The sequence below is a fragment of the Urocitellus parryii genome, chromosome 2 (assembly GCF_045843805.1).
Source record: "Urocitellus parryii isolate mUroPar1 chromosome 2, mUroPar1.hap1, whole genome shotgun sequence".
NCBI classification, from domain to species: Eukaryota; Metazoa; Chordata; class Mammalia; order Rodentia; family Sciuridae; genus Urocitellus; species Urocitellus parryii.
Window position 1 is genome coordinate 81676888 of NC_135532.1, and position 22338 is coordinate 81699225.

Below are 22338 nucleotides of genomic sequence, written 5' to 3' on the forward strand. Positions count from 1 at the left end.
TGGCATTACCTAGTTCCAGGGTTCAGTCATCTGTATTTTTTAAGCTCACAGCAATTTCTCTTTAGTGCCCCCACCCCTTTTCTTGAGCCAGGAAAGGCACACAGAAGAAAAATGTGGATCATTCTAGAAAAGTAAAGGCAAAATGCACAGTCGCTTTCCTTTGGCTTATTAGTGAAGCTGACTGGTGATGTCTGTTGGTAGATTGAAATACAGGCATGCCTCCTGTTCTGCAACACTCTTCTGTTGTCAGGTTTTAAAATTGGACAGGAAAACTTAGGATTCTGATTTTTCTATTTGTGATTTGAGAAAATACTAAAAAAAAAAAAAAAAGAAGACGTAAAAGGGCAGAATCTTGAATTCTTAAACCTCTGATCACACACAGAGAGTATATCTACATCAACCCACCTCTCCTTGAACAAAGAAAGGCCAGCGTGTCACAACTCCTCTTGGGGAACAATTCCGTGTTATCTCTTCACTGGAATGGACTTAATAACTGGGGGACTGAGAGCCATTGAGATTTGATGACCCTTTAGTGGCCTCAAGTTATAGGACAAAAACTACTGAGGAAATGTCTTCTGAGGACTTTGCTTTGGTGTTTTCCGTCAATGACTCCACTTTAAATTGCAGGGATTGTGTAGCCTCCTACAATTACGGGTGTTCTAATTTCCTGGGACTAATTTTAGAGGGTGGAAGATTTTAATCATGGAAAGGAATTGTTTCCATTGTTCAGACGAACTTCGGAAGCAGAGTTGAAAGCCGGTGCCCGAGCAAGCCCCCAGAAAATTCCACAGGGGCTGGGCGGGCCAGCTGGGGGCCATCCACTTGACTAAACCAGGCAACCCTCCAGGGAGCCAAGGCTTCTCTGATTCTCCCACTGAACTCTTGCCTCTCACTGAGAGAAAGAGAGAGAGAGAGAGAGAGAGAGAGAGAGAGAGAGAGAGAGAGACAGACAGACAGACAGACAGACAGACAAAGAAGTTGCAGACTCTTAAGAATTTAGTGAAGAATGAGCTTCCTCCCCCCAGGAGCTTTAGAGAGTAACACCTTCATGGGACAGGGTAGAAGGAAGGCTTAGAGGGATCTGCTCTTTACACAGAGATTATCTTTTCTCTCCCCGGCCTGCTCTCCTGCCCAGGATGAGAGACACGCAGAGCTGGGAGCAAAGTGACCCTCCTTCCTGTTAAAGGCATTAAAGAATTTTCCTTTACACACCTACCTGCCCAGCCATGTGGCCTCCTCATGCTTGATTTGCTTATTTCTCTTCTGCTGGTGTACCCCTCTACCTCTCATGGGCATAACTGGAGTTTCAGATGTGGGGTCTATGCAAAAACAGGGTTTAGTTAATGTCACTACTTACTAAAGGTTCAACACACCTTTAGCACATCGGGTGGTGGGCGGAGCCAGACTGCCCATGTTCGTGGCTCCTTTCCATGCTTGAATTGCAGAGTTCCATGGCCCCTTGACCTCATTTCATTTGGAAATTCATTTGGAAATTCCTCAGCTGCCTTCTTGCCAGTAGAGCACCCCATTTATGCTGTGAGATCTCCAAGGAATACCTACAGCATCAAAATAAAAAAAAACATAATAAATGTCAGTACATACAAGTTAAGAAGAAAACTTTTGCAAGAGGGAAGGGGGGGGGGGGTCAGAAAACATAATTAGCAAAATTTGCCATGATTGAAAAATAGGGAAATATAAACATTATTGATTATATGTATTTTTACTAGGTATAGGTGTGTGTATATATAATATGTAACAACATTATGTATATGTACATATATAATATGCATAATTGCTATATATTACTATAACATTGATGTAATATAATACATATGCATGTATATATATTATACACATACATGTATATGTTAAAGCAAAATTATGTGCATTATATATACATAGTGTATATATACACTATACATATGTGTATTTACTATAAATATATGTACACATATGAACATAATAAATACATATATATCATCAATAGTGTTTATTCCTAATAATTGTGTTAGTGGTTTATTTCCTTCTTTTTGTCTTTAATTTTTCTATGAGAAAAATTGAAAAAGAAGGCATATAAAATCATTTGGCCCATGCTGGTTCAGGGTGTTCATTCTGTTCAGATGACCCTGGTCATAGGATCTGGGCTTTTGAAGAAATAGCAGAGGTTTCCAGTTCAGGCTCCCATCTAATTCAAGCATGTTTCCTGTGTACCTCTGGAGAGCATGGTTCCACCCTACCTGAGCACTCCCAGTTGAAGAGAGATCACTACCTCACTAGGTCACAGTCCCTTCTTGAGCACCCCTATATTTAGAAAGAATATAAAATAGAAGTGGAAGAGGAAGTGTGGCGGGAGAGGTACAAAACATGAATGATTATTTGCATTTGACATTCTGGGGATCTCTGGGTACTTGGTCTGGATTCCCATCTGCACAGCACAGAACTGGGCAAGCCCTTCTTTGGCTGGATGCTCTTTCCACTATGAAAGCCAAAGCATGTTTCCCCTTTACTTTACTGTTCTACACATCCTCAGTTCCTTGAATTCTTCATTAGATGGGATTGCTTTTAGCCCCATACCATTTGAGTTAGCAAACTGTAGTAGTCAAATGCTCCTTTAGAAGGGCATTTCCCATGCAAATTAAAACTACACTGAGACTTCATCTGACTTTAGTCAGAATGTCAATGATCAAGAATCTGAACAACAATAAATGATAGTGAGGTTGTGGGGGAAAAGAAATATTTATACATTGTTGGTGGGGCTGCAAGACTAGTACACCACTCTTGAAAGTAGATTGAAGAATACTCAAAAGACTAGGGATGAAACCACCATACGACCCAGATATCCCACTCAATGGTATTTTCCACAAAGATTTCAATTTGGGAGACTACAGTGATACAACTACATAAATGTTTATAGCGGCACAATTTACAATAGCTAAATTATGGAATCAACCCAGATGTTCATCAACAGATGAATGGATTAAGAAATTGTGGTATATACTGGAGTTTTACTCAGCCATAAAACAGAATGAAATTGTGGCATTTGTGGGTAAATGAATGAAAATGGAGAATATAATGCTAAGTGAAATTAGCCAAACTCTGAAACTCAGAGGTTGAATTTTCTTCTCATATGCAGAAGCTCGAGTAAAATAAAGGGAAGGAAGAGGGAAAGATATAGGACAGCATAAAGAACCAATCAAATATTAATTAATAGGTGAGTGAAAGGAAGTCTAGTAGAGTAGAGGGAAGGAGAACGGGGCTGGGGGCAGGAGGAAGGGAAGGAAAGGGGGATCATGAACTGAAATTGATTTCCATACATGTATGAGTTTGTTGGGACAAACCCAACTACTATGTATAATAATAAAACTCTTTTTTTAAAGTGCTTTTCCTGCACTCTGGAGGGCATCCTGAGGTGGATGTGAGCGTGCACTGCATCTCTGCCTGGTACAGCTGCTCCTTCTTCCCATCAGGTGCCATTGCGTAAAGGTTTGCAGCTCAAGGCAACAACACTAGCATTGTCACTGATTATGTCACACAGATAATATATACAAAGTTTGTCATCATCTCAAGCCCATGCTCCGATACCTAAAACTCATTAGGCAAGGGAGTTAGAACTGAGGGAGCTGGGGCCAGGCTTTGTGTCTGTGCTCCAGGTACAGATTTGCAGAGTATCAGGAAAAAGAGCCCCTACGCAGGATGGTCAGCCCCGGGAGAGTAGCCAGTAGGAAGGAGACCCTCCACAATAGAACTGAGGGTAGTGAGGTCTATCATATCTGTTAGGAGGTCCCTTTGGGGCCCAGTACCCTGGGGTAGGTACACACCTGGAGGAAGGAGAAATGCTCCACCCCTAGTGGTTCACACGTCTCTGCAGAGGGAAGGCAACCTGGGAAACACAGCCCATCTGACTGGGAGGCCGGCAAGGGAGGGCATTGTTGTGGTGTGTTGGGTTTAAGGCAAAGAGGAGGAGAGGACAGAGGTGGGCACAGGGCAGATAGGGGCACTGCCACTGTCTGGAGAGGCACAGGCATTCTGGAGCCCTGCAGAGACATGAACATGGCAGGTGCTTGAGTCTAAGGCAAGGACTGAAAGGCATTTCTCAGGACTGTAAGAGCCTCCTGCCATATCTGGTGGGCGGGAGAAGTGGTGGTATGGTCCAAGGCCATAAGACACTTGGCTTGGGCAGAGGCCACCCTTTGCTGTGTGGCTATTTGTCTTCTAAATGATGGTCTGGAAGGAGCTCCAGATAGTGCCAGGATCAAAGCCACCCTGGAGATACAAGTAGTAGGCTACAGTGTTTTTGAAGTAGATATCTCTGTGATTTCCAGTCCAGAGAGATGCTGGAAGGAAGATGCTGAATAGGGAAAGATGAGCTTCTGCCAAAGTCCATGAGAACATCCGAGTCTGTAGATGTGACTGAGAGGCATGGATAACCAGGTCTGGGAGTCCTAGGTATTTTCTTACGCCCAGTAGCCATCTGGACATTGGAAAAAACTGAAGCTTTGTGGAGAGAAATAAAGCAGAAGAAAATAGCTGCTTGATTCTGTGACTTCTTGAGCTGAGCCATGTCTGGGATGAACCTGTGTGTGTGGACTGGGTGGATCCTGGAGCTCTTCGTCATTCTTTTCACTTCCTGCTCTCAGTAGTTGCTGGATTCCCATGGCAGAGCCCCATCCAGCCCCCCAAGCACCCTGAAAGAGAAAGTCATTTGAAGTCTAGGAGATTCGAACTGTTTGGAGGACAGGTCAGACCACACAAGATATTTAAACCTGGTTAAACCTTACAGGTTTGAGACTACATCATTTTTACAACTTTAATTTTAGACTTAGTCATGTGGTTTCCATATCATTTAAATTGAACTTTTATCATGCTATGAAGTAGGGGAGAATTTCAGGTGAGATGTTCCTGGTTCATATTTCAAAGCATAAATCCATATCCATAAAATTAGGCAACAGGTAGGATCACCAAAAGATCTCTACTTCAGAGGCTATGACAATGTAGGGACCCCCGGGGGGAACTCACTTGATATATCGACGTATTTCTTTCTTGATGAGCATATACAGACCTGATGAACAAGCTTATTTTACAAATCTATCAGGTTGGGATCTGTTTTAAGATATGTGGAACATTTGTATTGGGACTTCTTTGAGGAAAGATTGCCAATTAATAAGCCTGGGACTTTCTTTTTTCTCTCCTCCCTTTTATTTCGTGACTACCTTAACACCGATTTTACTGTTATTTTTGTATTTACGGGATCGTAACCCTCTTAATGAGATTTAAATGAAAAGTTCTGAAGCACCCCACCTAGGCTTCATATTGAGCCCACATGGTTTGCTAGGGCAGGTACCTCACCAGCAGGGATCCCTCGTTGTCCCAGCTGCAGCAGCCTCCTAATTGCCTGTGACATGGTGCTGCCTTTTGATCTTGACCATGTTCTCCTAATTATTTAATCTTTGACAACACGAAAACATGTTTAACCACATACCATGAATAAAGATCCAGCACTTTTCTCCTGAGGCCTAGTTTAGGCTGTGTATTCTGTATGCCAACAGCTGCTAAGTGGAAAAAAAAATTATATTTCCTGTGCTGGATTGAAGGGGTACTTGGTGATGGGGTGGCCTGGGGGAGGGAACATCTCTTCAGTCTCCCCCACTCTAGACTTCTGCAGGTATGTTTTCTGTAAGTTCTGAAGTACTCCAAGAGCTATCAAATTCTCAGTGGCGCTTTTCTTGGGTCGACATTGACTGACAGTTTTTCCTGGCCCTGGGAAGGCAGGCCGTGGGGGCTAATTGTTAAACAGACAAAAGAAACGAAAACTTGATTCTGGTGTTTTATACTTGTGGTCTTCTTTTCTAATTAGGAATTTTTGCATTTTGTTTTATTTAGCTTGTGTGTCTATTTCCTTCCATTGACTAACCTGCTTGCTTACTAGTTCATCTATTATCCATACTTAATAAATATTTGCTGAATGAATAAATGAGTAAATTAACTATGTTACGAATGAATGAATACTAAATTACATTTGTCATCAGGGACTTAACCATCATTGTACACAGAGGTATCCCACCAAAACACTCAGAATAAACACATCATCTCTTAATTGCAGCAACATATACTCACATAAAAATTTCTGTCCTGAATCTCAACAGTACAGTACAACTTTCTATAACCGATAAAGGCACTCATAACTTTCTTTCGGGAGTTGCATAATTTTCTTTAATTCACCAATAGCCAAAGTTTAAGCTTTCCTGAATACTTCATTTATTTCACATGTGCTAATAGTGTTTATTTCAGCTTTTGAACTGTTGTTATTTCATGGCAGAATTGTTTGCAAAAGTAACAGGTTACTTATGTGTTTTGTTTAATACCTATGCAGACAGGTTGGGAAGATGGTCATCCAATGTTGATGGGGCCCTAGGTGGAATTCAAATCAAGCCACTTAGCATGGTTCCACAATCTAAAACATGTTGGAATCCTCACCAGTGGTTTGGCAGTCACATACCCTAGGGGTTGCAAACTTTTTTCTGTAAGGGGCAAGGTAATAAATATATTACAGTTTGTTTCTCTTTGGGTCTCTGTCACCACTCCTCCATTCTGGCATTGTAGCATAAATCAGACATAGACGACATACATGTGCACAAATGGGCATGTCTATGCTCCGGGAAGTCTAAAATCTGAATTTCTTGCAATCTTCCATGTCACAAGTAATTCTTCTTTTGATTTGTTTCCCCAGATCTTTTAAAGATGTAAAAAAACATTCCTAGCTTATGGGCTGTATTTTGCTGGGACCCTGTAATGCATACAAAATGCACACTTACTGTTCTAAGGGGAACCAATCTAGAGCCTGAGATGAGATGGATCAGGATAATGACAGCACTCCCACTGGCGGAAATCATCTAGCATGAATGAACAGCATTGTTGATTACCCTTTCAATCGATTTCAAACGAATTTTTGATGGTTCTTAAGGCTGCTCCAGGCTTTAGCACTTTGCCTTTGCTTGTGTTATCCTCTGATCCTCCACGTTTTTTTATAGGCTACAAGTCAAAACTCTGAAGTCCTGGTGTCTTCTCTGTGGAAGACATATTGCTGCCAGTAATTTGCTATGTCACATGACATCGTGACTATTGTGCCTATTTTGCTTGTAGGGAGGAGTTGCTTTGGGATTGGAGAACATTATCCTATGGCATCTCTATTAGTCCATTTTCCATCACTATAAAAAATGCCTGAGTTTGGGACTTTTATAAAGGAAGCGAGGGAGTTCTGGAAGTTCAAGGGCAGGGCACCTGGATCTGCTTGCCTCTAGTGAGAACCTCATGGTAGATGGCATCGCAATAGTAGAAATTCGTGTAAGAGGGTGAGACAGGAAGACAGAGTATGGGAAAGGGCTTTTTGATAACAGCTCACTCTCTAAAGAACCAACTCAGAGTCCATGAGAACCACCTTAATCCCTTCTGAGGCAGAACCCAATGACCCAACCACCTTTCACTAGGTCCCCCCCATAAAGGTCTCACCCCCTCCCTACATTGCCACACTGAGGACAACGTTTCTTCAGCACACAAACCCTCGGGTATACACTCAAACAATATCCAAACCACACCAGCATTTGCAACACTGAAATATCAAAGCCGGGCTGTTGGAGAGGAGACGGAAACAGGCTAGTCCAGCTGGGATTCTCTTTGTCTTCTTCAGATGTCTTCAATGTCACAGAGTTCACCTGCACACTTTCCTGTCTTTTCCAGTCTTGGTGCAGGTTGTTGGATATACAATTTGTAGTAATAAGGGATAGGAAAGGGTAATAGAGGTTTAGTTTAGTGTTGTTTTCCCCTTCACATAACAGCATTTTTCTCTGATGGTAATGACTAAATCAAGCAATTCAGGTATTCCCAGGATTTTTCCATTAGACTAGCTAAAAGTCTGGGTGTCATACCTGGCTAGGTTTCTGAGGGAGCGATCCTTGAGACTTTAGCCCTTAATTTTTTCTTTCGATTTTACTTTTGAAATGAAATGAAATGTAGGGAAAATACGACTTTGAATCATCAGAAACCAACTTCATCACATGGCATTTTAATTTCATTAGCATTTTTCTGGAACTCATTCCAGAATTGGACCAAGAAGTGGGATAAACCTAAGGAAAGATTTATCGGCATCCCCAGGCCCTTTAGAAAGCCCCCTGTCCCAGCTCCCATTTGTTACACAGAGCCACACTGTCTGATACTTATCTTTGCCAAATAAGAACAATACATTCACATAGAGATGGAAAGTTATTTTCTGAGAAATTCAAGGAGCTAAATCAGCTGTCAATAAGCTTTGGGAAGGAAAGTACAGGATTGCTAGGAATGTGAGTGTCATGGAGCATTTCTAGTAATATTTCAGACACTCTTTGCAACACCTGTCCTAAACTAAATAAAACATGAGAGAGAGCATGGGGAGAAACTTCATTCCTTTCACACCCTGTGTGTGATCACGGGAATACGGACACACACATCTTCATATCGTTATGGACACATGTGTCAAATTGATCATACTCCAAAAAGTATCTGATCAAAACGTTCTCAAGTAATTTTAGTCCTTGACATAATCCACTTCTCAGTTTCAGGACCTTTTGAAACTGTTTCCGTGAATGCCGACTGAAAGTCACCCATGTGTGCAGAATGAAGAATGGAATGAGAAACATCACGCGGCCTCCGAATGCAGAAGGGGCTCTCATTTCAAAACAAAGCCAATATTTGGGTTTGCCTTGGCTGCACAACTGTACTTTTGCACAAGTGTCATTGCAGGCACAGAGCTCTTTGATTCAAAGGTTTAGAGCCGGGGTCAGGGTCTGTGCCGATTTTATGGTTCGATTGTCAAAAATTTGTAAGCTATAAGGAAAAGATCATTCTAACTCCTTTATGCAATTTTTATACATAGTTATTTATTCTCGTCATGGCAGAAAAATGTACTTCATAGTAATCATTTATTCTACACGGGCATCATGTAGAACCGTGTACATAAGTAGATCCAGTCCCACGCAGATCCAGCTTCCATAACCCGAAGGAGACACACAACAATGCTGGGAGACAAAAAGCAAGGGGAGGCACAGGATGGCTCTCCTGCTGTGATAGACCTCCATTCTAGTGAATCACTTCCTTCATCTTTTCCTCTTACATCCTTTCTCTATGTAAAGTTTGTAGGAAATAAAGTCCAAGCCACATTTCAAAGACGTGTTTTTTTGTTTTTTTTTTTTTTGTACTGGGGATTGAACTCAGGGGCACTCGACCACTGAGCCACATTCCCAGCCCTATTCTGTATTTTATTTAGAGACAGAGTCTCACTGAGTTGCTTAGCAGCCTTGCTTTTGCTGAGGCTGGCTTTGAGCTCTCCATCCTCCTGCCTCAGCCCCCAGAGCCACTGGGATTACAGGTGTGTGCACCCAACCAAAGAAGTGTGTTTTGTTTTGCTTTGGTATTTTTGGTGCTGGAGATGGAACCCAGGGCTTCCTGCCTACTAAGCATGTGTGGAGCTACCACCTCTCCAGTCCCAAGAAATGAATAGTAAGGAAAGTTACAAGACAATGATGAGGACTGACAAATGCACATTTTCTGTGAATTGCTGTGAGGGAGGAGTTATTGAGTGTGGAGGGTAGACTCACATGATGTGGGAAAGTAAATCTGCCTTGGGATATAATCAGACAGAAGTACTTGATGATCGAGGAAAAAATGAGTCCTAAACATCACTGTTCTTAGGACCCGGACAGGTAAGCTGACTGTGAGAAGGGATCAAATCTCACACACAGTGAGCAGGCAGGCTTGCGGCAATCCAGAGAACATTTTCCCGGCTCCAGGGACTGGAATTCAATATTTAAAGAATGAATCAAGGTACAGACCTTATGAAAATCAAGGACTATGAGTTTGCAAGTCCTGAGTCAAGTGCTCCTTGTGGGCAGGGTGTATCCCAGCAAAAGAATAGCACAAACCCAAAGCACAGACAGAATGTTTGAACTCCATGTGGGGAACAAAGGACTATAAATAGAGCTGAGTTCTGGAGTCACTGATGAATCTTGGCAAAGATTTTTCAAGATCACAATCAGAGAAGGAGGGCATTCACATCAGCAAGGGGAGGAGGACAGGCTGACAGTACGAGTGCTTCATAAAGGTGGGTAATTCCTCGTTTATCCATTCGTTTATTCATTCCTTTATGTTTTCTTAAACTATAAGGTGGTTTTGTCCTATGTTGCCTGCTTTTATTATGTAGAATTCTTGAAAGTCAAGGAGTCATTTTTCCAGGAGGAGGTGGAAAGAGAATAAAAATGGCAAAGATGATGTTCGGGTCATCTGCACCGTGTCACGCTGGGTTCACGCCTTGCTTTCCTGAGTGTATTTGAGAAGAGAGTCCTTAATCTATTTCTTTATTATTTTTTATTTTTATTGTTGCAGCATCTATGGGCTGGTGGCGCTCTGGGGACACAGTGTTGGCCTATCTGTCTTAGAAAAGAAGAAACCCTTCTTACCCTGCATTCGGTAAGGAGCAAGGCAACTCAGTCTGTGATGGAGGCCACGGTGGCGTTTCGGATGTCAGGTGGGGGACTGCTCTGATGGCTCCTGGAGATAGGGTTGCCACCCACCAGGACTTGACAGGCTAAAGGATGAGGAAAACAGGTGGAGCGGATGTGTAAGGTATTTCTTTTTTACATAAAGAAAGCAAATTGTATGGGTTCATACTCTCCATACCAAGCCTGAATCATGGCCAAGTGTCTGATAAAGGTTCCCCGGACAATGCACAGAGGGATGGGACAACCATGAGCCACAAAGGAGACCAGGACTGAATCTTGGAGAACCCTGGCCCCTCAGGGAAGATGTCATTTGTGATGGGAATGGCTTCACAGCTGCAGCACCGCAGGCTGGAGTGACATCTCCTGACTTTAATCTCCCTCTACTGACATTCTCTTCTTTTCCTGCTCTTTCCTTCTCTTTTGTCCCCCAGTTTTCTTTCCACTTCCTGCTGCTTCCTAGGAGTGTCTGGAGACGGGACGCAGAGTCCTCACGAGGGATTTTTGTTTCCCACCCTGTTCCTCTGATTCTCTCGACCCAGGTCTGGAGACCACCTTGAGGGGTGACAGGCCAATTCAATTTCCAATCCCCTTCCATTCTTGGTCTTTCAGTAGGGACTACCAACAAGGCACCAATTAGGGGAAACAAGGGGCCAAAGGGAAACAGAAGTTTGCTACTGTATTGCCTGTGTGTGTTTTGACATTTAGTTTGAACTTCAACCTGGCCTGTGCTCCTTTGGGAGCTTTTAAAAAGAAATAAACTTCGTCTCATTACCATCAGATACAATGATGGGGGAAATGGGCTGGAAAAATCCTGAATCTTTTCTGAGCCCTATTTTGCGCTCACAAAGGGAAGGGCAAATTCTTGACTGCTGTGCTATTCAGCTATTATGTTTAACAATCTAATTAGAAAGGCTGGGTAGCCTATTCCCATTGTAAAAGCTAAGACAGTACACACAAGCAAATCCAATTAGACAGCTGTCCTTTACAGATCTGAGCTGCCCTCCAGCCAGGTTCTAATGAAGGACCCGCCACCCCCGCCCCTCCCTGCAGCCCCCAGGAGATGGGTTTTGTCCATAAACTGGGCCAGATGACAGTGGCGGCACATTCGTGGCTGCCCACCCTGTGACAGGCATCTGCAGTTACCTGCTTGCTGGCACGCAGTAGGAAGCCTTCCCAGGGACTGTGGTCCAGCCACGGTCTAGTGCTCCCTTGGCCCGCCAGACCTCAGCTCCTGCCCAACTCTAAGCCCCGTTCTCCTGCACCATGATGCCTGCCCTGTTCAAGCAGGTCAGAGTCATGCTAACAGGTGGCAATAAATCAGAACCGTTGCTTTCCCTTTTATGAATGTTACTTTCTGTACGCCAGGGACTTATATAACTTGAAACAGACCAAAAGCTATACATTGAGCCGCATGCTTGCCGTGCCTTCGTTTTTCACCACGTATGGCTTAAATTAAGGCACCCCGTGTTGAGCAGATTGCTTGCTGCAACTTAGTCATCTGTTTAGTGTTTGGCATGTCCCACAAGGCAGTTATGGTTATTCACAAGTCTATTAATTAAAAGGAGAACTGGTAGAGAGACGACTAAATAGGCTGATGGACCATGCAACCACTTCAAATAAGACATAGTGTGCATTCATACTCTGTGAGTTCCCTCTCTGGTTGATGTGCCCTTGGTAGTAATTGTTAAAACTCAGGTGTGAAAAGCAAAATGCTTGTGTCATCACGGCACCCAAAGGAGAAGTTGTAGGTCAAGTACGGGAACAATGTGTTTAAATGGACAGAATTGAGATGGTGTCAAGGCTTCCATTTATTAAGGTGCCATCTTTGACTCATTGAAAAATATCCACTTGGGTTGAAAGTGGGACTTATCAGAATAGAAAAGACAAAGGATTTTAAATTCTGGGAGGCGAATAAAACATGCGAATAAAACACCACTGATAGGTCCCAATGGAGATGACCTCCATGTTTCTCAGTGTCTCAGAGACGAAAGTGCTGCACACATCATCTTATTTATTCCCAAAGTTATGTCACTGGAAACTATGGAATGAATTTGTTTTGTCCATGAGAAACATGTATACTTACCTCCAAATCACTGTGCCATTTTATACTCCTGGCAGATTTGAGAATTATTAAATTGTAATAATCACTTACTTATAAATTATCAATCTCAAGAAGCCTTTTAACCAGGAATAATTAGATTTTGACTCTATCCTGATAAGTGAGTGTTGGAAAATTTGGCAATCATTTTGTGAAAATGGTGGTTTGTTTTTGCAAAGATGTTCTAGATGGGATTGTTCCTGGAAAGACTAGGTAAAGTGAGTGCAGATTGGCTAATAGGTATATAAGATGAGCATCCTCACAGATCAGACTGTTATTACCACTAGATAGAAACAAGGACTGTTTCTGTGGTTTGAGAAGTCCAGGGGTTCAGGAGCAAGTTGTAAACACTATTCTCACAAAAGGCAGACAGAAGAGGGAAAATCATTGGAGGAAACTGAGGGTTGGTTTTACTAGCAAATTGATGACAATTCAGTGGCAATGGGTTGATTATATGTACTTGGCTCACTTGGTTCAATAAAAGTTTATTGAGCACTTATTTTATGGAAGGAAGGAATGTATACAAACTTATCTGTGGCTTCCAGAAGCTTATAATCTAACTGGGGATCGAGATATTTGACCTTGAAAATGTAGCCAATTATTTTAGACTAACCAGCTTTACATTCACTGCAAATGGAAAGTATGTTATATAATGTTTGATATGGCATGGAAATGCACAATATTTTTTTAAGGGTTTAAAGTCATTTTTTTTAAACAAATGGAGTGATGAGCAGTGTATTTATCAAGTTTGCAATAGCATAGATTTTTTAAAAAATATTTTATATTTTAGTTGTAGATGGACACAATGCCTTTATTTTATTTATTTGTATGTCGTGCTGAGGATCAAACCCAGTGCCTCATACATGTGAGGCAAGTTATCCACCACTGAGCTACAATCCCAGCCCACAGCATGGATTTTAAGGTATAGTTTTATGCTGGATGAATTAATAAGGGTCTAAGAATAGTCTGAGAAGTTGAAATGATTATTTTAATACTGCTAAATGTAATGGAAATCAAAACAAAGACCTAAAACTTAGATCCTAAAGTATAAATCCTAAATTACCAAATGAGGCAAATGTGACTTAGTAGCCTGTTTTAAAATGAATGCTAGATAAATGAATAAAGAGTAAAGGAGATGAAAATGATGTTTTCCGAGCAGCTACTACTGTGCCCAGCATATGAACAAGTGCTCTACTTGTCTTCTCACTTCTCCTTACAGCAATGCTAGTGCCATTATTAAGCATCATGATCCGTGACCATTTTATATACATGGTATTCACATTTCTGGATCATCTTGCCTTGTGGATATCATTTTTACAGATAGAGGTAACTGAGGTACAGGAGGGTAGGTGAGTTGCTCCAGGTTCTCAGGTAGTTAATGATGGGAAGTGAGATTTTCCTTAAAGTTTCTGTGTTTTTTTTTTTAATCCATACTACCCTTTTGTTCCAGTATGGCTACATAGACACACATTGCCCAGCATAAGGGAAATAACTGTTCTGTTCTGTTGGGAGAAGGGTGTGTCTTGGTAGTAAACACCTGGAGGGGGGTATGGCATGGCTCAGTTTTCTACCTCAGTTCTTCTATTACTGTGGTTTGAATATGGTGAATTTGACTCCCAAAGCTTCATTCGCTGGGAGCTTGGTCTTCAGGTTGGTGATGCTGAAAACGGATGAACATTTAGGAGGTAGGACCCAGCAGTAGTGATTAAGTCGTGTGTGTACTGCTCACAGACTGGATCAGTGCTGGTTTCTCAGAGTGTGTTAGTTTCCTGGAGTATTCGCTGTCATAAAAGAGTAAGCCTGGTCCCTCCATATTCTCTTGCTTCTTCTCCTGCCAGGAGAGCTTTCTCTCTCATACATTCTGCCACCACGTGATGCCATCTGCTGCCATGCCCTCACCAGAGCCAAGCAGATATCAGTGTCATGATCTTGGACCTCCAGAACTGTGAATCAATCTCTTTTATTAATCAAGTATACAGCCTCGGATGTATTGCTATAGTAACACAAAATGAACAGCCTCAGAAATATTCAGTAACCAAAGCTACACCTGTTAATTCATGTCTAGTATAACTCACATTGGTCTCTAAAAGGAAAATTGAGGAGAAGGAGAATATGACAATCTCTACTGATGTTTCTCAAGAAAACTTGATACCTGGGATCCCCTGACATGGGAACTGATAAAACTTAGCCTGATGTCACCTATACTTTTTGGTAGTTAAGCATCTGATAGGCAAACTGATTTATGGTTCTCCACTCTGACTACACATTAGAAATCATGGGAAACCAATGACATCAGAGGTCTGGGGGTACTGGGTGTTGCTTTTAAAGTTCATGGTGTTGAGAACCATCGTCATGAGGTATAAAGGGAATTTAGGTGGCAGATCTGTGTATGTATTTGGGGTGGGGACAGGAATGGAAATCCTGTTTATAGGAAATCTATCAGTTGTTGCAATCCCTGCTATGTTACATGGGAGTTTACAAACTCAAGGATTCCCCTCTCTTCATGGGTCACTGGAGAAGCAAGTATATTGGGTGCTTCTCTCTGGACTCTTGCTTCTTTTGTGGTCCCAGGTGCGAGAAGCAGCAGCAAAATAGCAGGGATTTGGGGTAAAGAGTTCCTCCTGGACCCTTGATACAATGAGATTGGCCTGAGTAATAATAATAAGAGTTTAGATGGAGTGTCTCCCAAAAGCTCACATGTGAGACAATGCCAGAAGGTTTGGAGGAAAAATGATTGGTTCTAGCCTTAGCCTAATCAGTGAATAAATCCCTGAAGGGATTAATTGAGTTGTAATTGGAGGCAGGTGGGGTGTGGCTGGAGGGAGTGGTTCATTGGGGATAGGGCCATGAGGTGTATATTTTGTATCTGGAGAGTGGGGTCTCTCTCTGCTTCCTGACCACCATGTAAGCTGCTCCCCTGGGCCCCGAGCAGTGGAGCCTGTTGTCCATGGACTGAGACCTCTGAAACTGTGAGCCACCAAATAAACCTTTTCTCCTCTATGATTGTTCTGGTCAGATCCTTTAGTCACAGTGGTGAAAAAGTTGACTGAAACAGAGTTTTTAGAGGCAGCGGCCGAGGCCAGTGATTTCTGTGTTGTTTGCAGTACCTTCAGTCATCCCAGAGGGTGGGTTCTACTGTTAACTCTGGGGAGCACCACCTTTGAGGCTAATCCTCCAGGCTGTTTCCGCTGTGTGTCATTCAGCCTATCATAGGGAGCTAGGCCTTCTTTCCCCATGCAACTTCCTGGAGTTAGGGGACAATCTCTGCTCCAGAGGTAAATGTGACATCAGGCCAGGTGTTCAGGAAAGCATGCTCTCATGCCACCCTCTCTTAGGTGGACACGCATGCTAAGAAGTTTCCCTCGAGGGTGGAGCCTTCTGGTCTCAGTGCCAAGTGCTGTCACGTAGATGCACTGCTACTCTGAGCCGGGCAGCTGTGGGATGCTGGGCTGGCATTTGGGCCACTATGTAGCACCTTAGAGCAGGAGTGAGGCCGTGCAAGATTCTCCTCCATGTCTAGGAGCCCCACATGGCTCAGAGAGCAGAAACTCAGAACTACATAAATTTAGTTAGGACATCTCGTCCTTTGAGGTGCATATGTTCGAGTTTTCTACGGTTTTGATTTCATAACTCAGCACATTTGCTTGGGGGGACTTTGTTTAGCCTACAAGGATCAGAAGCAAACATTCTTCAGGAGCTGAAGGTTCATCTTTGTTTTTCAGTTTTAATATCCTTCTCTTCCTGTCCCAGCCTTTCTCTCCTGTGCTCATACCCACCAGCTGCTTGTAGGCAGAAAGCCAATAGCCCTCTCTTGGGTAACTCCTCTGTCTGCTTCCAAACTAATCTTTCTCCAATTTAGACACGTTTATTGTAGTCTCTTGAATAGTTGATCTCTTTTAATTAATCTTGAGAGTCATCTCCATTCCAACTGCCTTATGTTGATAATAATGTAGCATTTTAAAATAAACTAATTTGCACATGGAGACATAGCTAAAAAATCCACCAGTTATAATGAGTATATATATATATATATATGTATATATACACAGATATACTGTACATACACTTCCACATTTATATGCAGCACCTTCTGGAAAATGCTACTTCCAGGCTCCATCCAAACCTTGTCCACTCATGTCAAAGAATGACAGAATGGCAAAACATCTTCAAGCCCCACATTCTTAATCTGTGCCTGGAGACAGCTACACAGACACAGTATTTAAATGCTGGCTCTTGTTATACAAATTGTTTGTATGAAAATGATCACAAAAATCACTTTATTGTATATAGGAAAGAAAAATATCTTTAGTTTGGAAAGGCTTAATAGAATAAAAGTGACTTTCTAGTTCTCATTGTTCAAACAGGAGCTTTCCATTTTAGATGTCGTTGTAGAAATAATTTCAAGATATGCAAGTGGGTGCAGCCAACTAATTATGTTATAATGTATTTGATAAGTAGATCATTTCCACAGTGTAATTTGGAAATGACTTGCAAATATGCCTATTAGAATTGGGAGAAAAATCCTATTGTGAAGACTGTTTATGGTCCACATAGTCCTTATCATAACTGATGACATGTAAAGAGAAATCCTTGTATGTCCTTCAAAGGCTGCCCTTGAGTCTCTGGGCATAGGAGGGCATATGGGCATATGGGCATAGGAAGCTATGAGCCATATTCAACACCCCTCCCAGAAAGTCCTTGAATGTGTCTCTCACCAGGACTGGGTTTTCTGGAGAGCCACTCCCATTAACATGAAATGAAATTATGTTGAAGCAGTGAAGGAAGAAGAGGCATCTAAAATAATGTCCTCGTAAAAAGGCCAAGAGGACAGGCCCTTATCTCAGGTATGCACATGTACACATGTTATCTCCTGCAATGGGCAACTGGGTGTTCAGGCCTTGGGATTAAGGACTAAAAAGAATTTATTCTTAATAATGCCAGAAAATGACAGGGATTTTTCTTGCCTCATGAAATAAAGTTAATTTTCTGAACTAAGAAATAATGAACAGGAATAAAAAACTGGCAGGCAGACTGTGGGGCTCAGACAGGTGCCTCGCTTGAATCTGGAGAGCAGCGAAGAAGCATCTGCTCATGAAGGAGAAAGTAAATTGCCATTTGTTACACCAACCTTCTTATTAAAAGACCGGAGTAGGGACATGATTAGGCTGGGGTGGGGAATGCATGTGGATAAAATAGCAATTGATTGGAGATGTGCTTTAATATTCTTTTGCTTAAGATCTGAGGGTAGCATTGAGGATGATGTTAACCCTTTAAGAGCCACCTAAGCAGAGACACAAAGGGCATTTTCTCTAAAGATGAATTGGTTACCCTTTGAAAACCAGTCACCCCAAACAATTCCTTGGTTTTTTTAGGAGGCCATGATATATTTAGTCCACACTGCCTTAAAGGGGTTCATATCTGGAAGGAAACTTCATGTAGTTGCATGTGGCTCTTAGGATGGTGCTTTCCAGTGGATCAGGTCAAATCTTGTATCAGTAATGTTGCTGTATAACAGCAGCTGAAACATAGCCAAGTGTGGAGTAGCTTCTTGGTTAATATTGACTGAATGCTTGGGTAATTTAATAAATGATGTTCAGGTCCATCAATCTCCTTTTGTCCTAGACTTCTACACAGAAACTTGAAAACATATCTCGCTGGACACTTGGGTAGATTTGTTTCAATCTTCCATTACTGTGTTAATCAGTTTTCAGTCACTATGACAAAATACCTGAGATTAAAAGGTCTTAAGAAGAAAAGTTTTGGTTTACAGTTTCAGAGGTTTCAGTCCACGGTCAGTTGTCTCCATTACTTTTGGGCCTGTGGTGGCACAGGGCATCGTGTTGGGGAGTGCATGGCAGAGGAAGGCTGCTCACCTCACAGTGAGCAGGAAGCAAAGAGAGGAAGGGGACTGAAGTCCCAATATCCCTCACAAGGACAAGCCTCCAGTGATCTAACTTCTTTCCACTAGGCCCCCCCTGCTAATGGTTCCACCACCTCCCAATTGTACCACAGGATGATGACCAATCCTTTAACATGGACCCTTGGGGGACACTTAAGATCAAATAATAAGAGCCATTTCTCCCCTTTTCTTCAACTTCTTACCAGTTATCAGGCCTTTAGATAATTCAGGGAGGCACTGAGCTTCGAAAATCCTGATTGCTGAGATTTGCAAACCTGATGGTAGTGAACTGTCTCTTCATATTCCAGTTCCAGTCATTACGTCTAAGACATTCTGAAACCCCAGAGGAGCAGTTGTGCTATGAAAATTAGGACTAGCTAAGGAGAGGGTGGAGACATGCTGTAGATAATCCCATAATATTGTTTGGTCTCAGCTCAGGGATGACAGTGGAGCAATGTCTCTAGGATGTGCCCAGTGGTTCCTAAATTCTGAGTCCTGCCATCTACATTGGAGCAGTGTGCCTCCACTTTTAATGTGCTTGTGCATCATCCAAGGAGTTTGTTAACATGTGGATGCTGTTCTACCCACTCCCTGATTGTGCGTTTCTGACAATTACCTGGGTGGTAATAGTGTTGCTGAATCTCAGACAACACCAGGGGCCTGTGGAACAAGTGGAGGACAAAGCCAGTCTCCCTTGAGTTCTGACATCAGTGCATAATCCCAGCACATTTCATGGGCCGCTTGGTGGTGAAGGCTTTGGGACTGACACTCATCATGACCACCTGCAATGTGGCTCTTTGAGGACCCTGGCTTCTCAATGAAACTTATGCATGCATAGATGCATAATTGTCTAATTGTTTACTGGACCTGCCAACACTATTCTTGTCAGTGCACACACATGCACATGTGTGCACACACACAGACACATACACGCACATTAGAAAGCTCCAGCCTGTTCACTTAAGCCAAAATACCCACTTTTTGCAGGTAGGACTCACTTTCATAGGGCAGGTTTGGCTTCTTGAAGAAAAACCTCCATTTTAAAAGAGACAAGCAACTTAGGAAGACATTGAATACAATGCCACAGGAGAATATCCAGTCTGTTAAAAATACAAGTACATGCAGGATCTTTGCTTAAGTAAATGATGCATTGTTAACATTACTTTTGATCAAACTATTCTAGTTAGGAAACTTTGTGGAAAAAACAAGGAAGCAAACAAACAATGAAACACACAGAATAGGAGGATTCCCTTCCCTTTCAAATGAGTACCACTCAGCATGGTCAGCAGGGATGCCCTGCCTGCACTGAGGGACAGGCTTACTGGGAACTCAGGCTGCAGGGATGCCATCTCCAGACGTGGGAGACTATCTCTTTCATGTCATGTGAAGATAAAAAGCAAGAATGTTAAGAAGTGTGAGACAGAATTTCTACTCAAGAGCCCATAACCCTCCACACAGAGCCCATTCCTTCTTGGCTAGAATCCCCAGCGTCCTTAGTACTGTGTTGCCCAGAGACGGTTTTCCTTCCTAGGCCTCTGGTTACCCACAGGTCTCCCCATTCTTCTTCCTTCAGCAGGGAGATCATTTTAGCAACATTTTAAAGTAGATTTCAAGACATTGCCTAAGCTTTCAGGTGCACAAAAATCAGTAAAGAATGTGTATGGAACACTCACCATCTCAGGATGTGATAAAAGGTAGATTTGGCCTTCTGATGTTAATGAAGTAAACTGCAGTGTTGCTGAAAGAAGAGTGGGTTCCTAGCTCAGAATCAAGGTGCTAGCATCCCCAACCACCATGCAGAGAGGGCTTCCAGGTAGGAGTGGGGGCTCCTTTAAACCTACAATATTGATTTTCCAAAGTACAGGCTCACAGGCCAACCTATTTGGCTTTCAAATGTCATTACAATGAAACATCACTTGAAAACCTCCATGATTTTGACAAAACTGGAACAAGTGATATGAAATAAAAGGTCAGAAAAACTGTGTATGACAGAGCTTAGCTGGCCTGGTGTAGATTTCTTCAAAGACCTCCTTTTGCTTACCACGAAAGCCAAGATGATGTGTCAAAGTTGTTTAAGATAGGGATCAGTTTTAATGAATGCGACCTCAGCTTTCCAAGGTGTGTAGGTCTGGGAACACTTAAAGTACATCTGTTATTATTTTGATTGTGCTGAATTTCTTATTTTATATGGTTTTACTTCAAGGGGAACTGTTTAAGGGAATGTAGAGGTAAGCTCTTGTCACCATATTCTCATTGAATGTTTCAGGGTTATTTATTTCTCTAGTTCTTACTGACTGATATTTCTTGCATTTATAAACCAGCCTTCTAGTAGTAATTCTCCTTTGGCATTTTGCTTTCAAATTTGTGATTGAAACTAATGCAAGTTGTCTCTCGATGGCATAATTAGTAGTAGATTTATCATCCCATCAAACTCTCAATTTTGAACAAAATCCATGTGGTTTTTACACTAGTTCTTTTATGGCCCTGTCACCTGGGATCTTATAGGTTGAAAGTAATAAAAGGGAAACAAAATCAATTTACATAGATGGTAAACATGTAACTGTAGAATAAGTGAAGTCAGTCCATCCATTCATCCACCCATCTATCCATTCATTCACCTACCCATCTTTATAAAGTGGTCCACAGAACAGAAAATACTTGGGTATTGTAATATGTAACAAAACTTCTTATAGCCTCAGGTGTCTTTGATCTGATTTGGCCAGATCAAATGGTTATCTGTAACAATAACCAGAGGGGTTCTTTTACTAGGTATTGCATAATGGAACTAGTTGAATGATTAGCCAAGAGAACAAAATCACATAACTATAATGGTAACTTGAGTTTTGTTAGGGGTTCTGAAGTTCACAGTGATTTGTTTAGACTCACCAACCAATTGTGAAAACCCTCAGCCAAGTTTGGTTAACTTGAAGGTTCTGCTTTCTGGGTGGTCTAATTTCTGCTCAAATGGTTTTTATCCCACTGGGATGTTTCTCTTTTGGTTTCAAAACCCTCACCACTTTTTGCAGATGATCTTTAATTTCTTTAAGTTCTCTTGAATTCCAAATCTCTATCAATAATGTACCTCTGGAAATGGTTCTTCTACGATGCAATAAATACTTGATGCCGATGTTGCATCACCTGGCAACCGAGTCTTAGCTGGCCTCTTCTTTCTGGGCTCTGTGTCTGGAGGGAGCAGGCTTGGCTTCACCGTGTTTGCTTTCTGTGCCCTCTTGGAAGAAGAAGGAGAAGGTGGTCTATTTTTTTCCTGTTCTCATTGACTTTTTGATTATAAAAGTCATTTCTTTGAGTGAGGTCTGAGCTGAAGAGGATTCCCTGTCAGATAAACTCAGTGTTAGAGCACGGTCCATGGAATACTGTTAAATAGCCTTAATGATACAAGGAGTTTGAGTGGTCATTGTTTCAGTCTCCATTTTCTGAGTCAGTGGGTCAGTTTATTCCGTTTAAGAGTTTTAATCTGTTTAAGAGCTATATTGCAAAGTTCTTGCTACAGCTTGGATCTGGAATTTCCCCAAAGGTCCATGCCTGAAAGGCTTAGCCCTTAGCCTGGAGCTATTGAGAGGTGGTAGAAACTATAGAGGTCTTCAGGTCATTGGGGGTGTGTCCTTGAAGTGGATTGTGGGACCCCAGTCTCTTTCTTCCTTGTCTCAGCCATGAGGTGAGTGACTTACTCCACCATACCTTCTACACCAGGATGTACTGCCTCACCACAGGCCTAAAAGCCACGGGATCAACTGAATATAAACGGAAACCCCCACAAGTATCAGCCAAAATAAACTTTTTCTCGTCATAGGCTA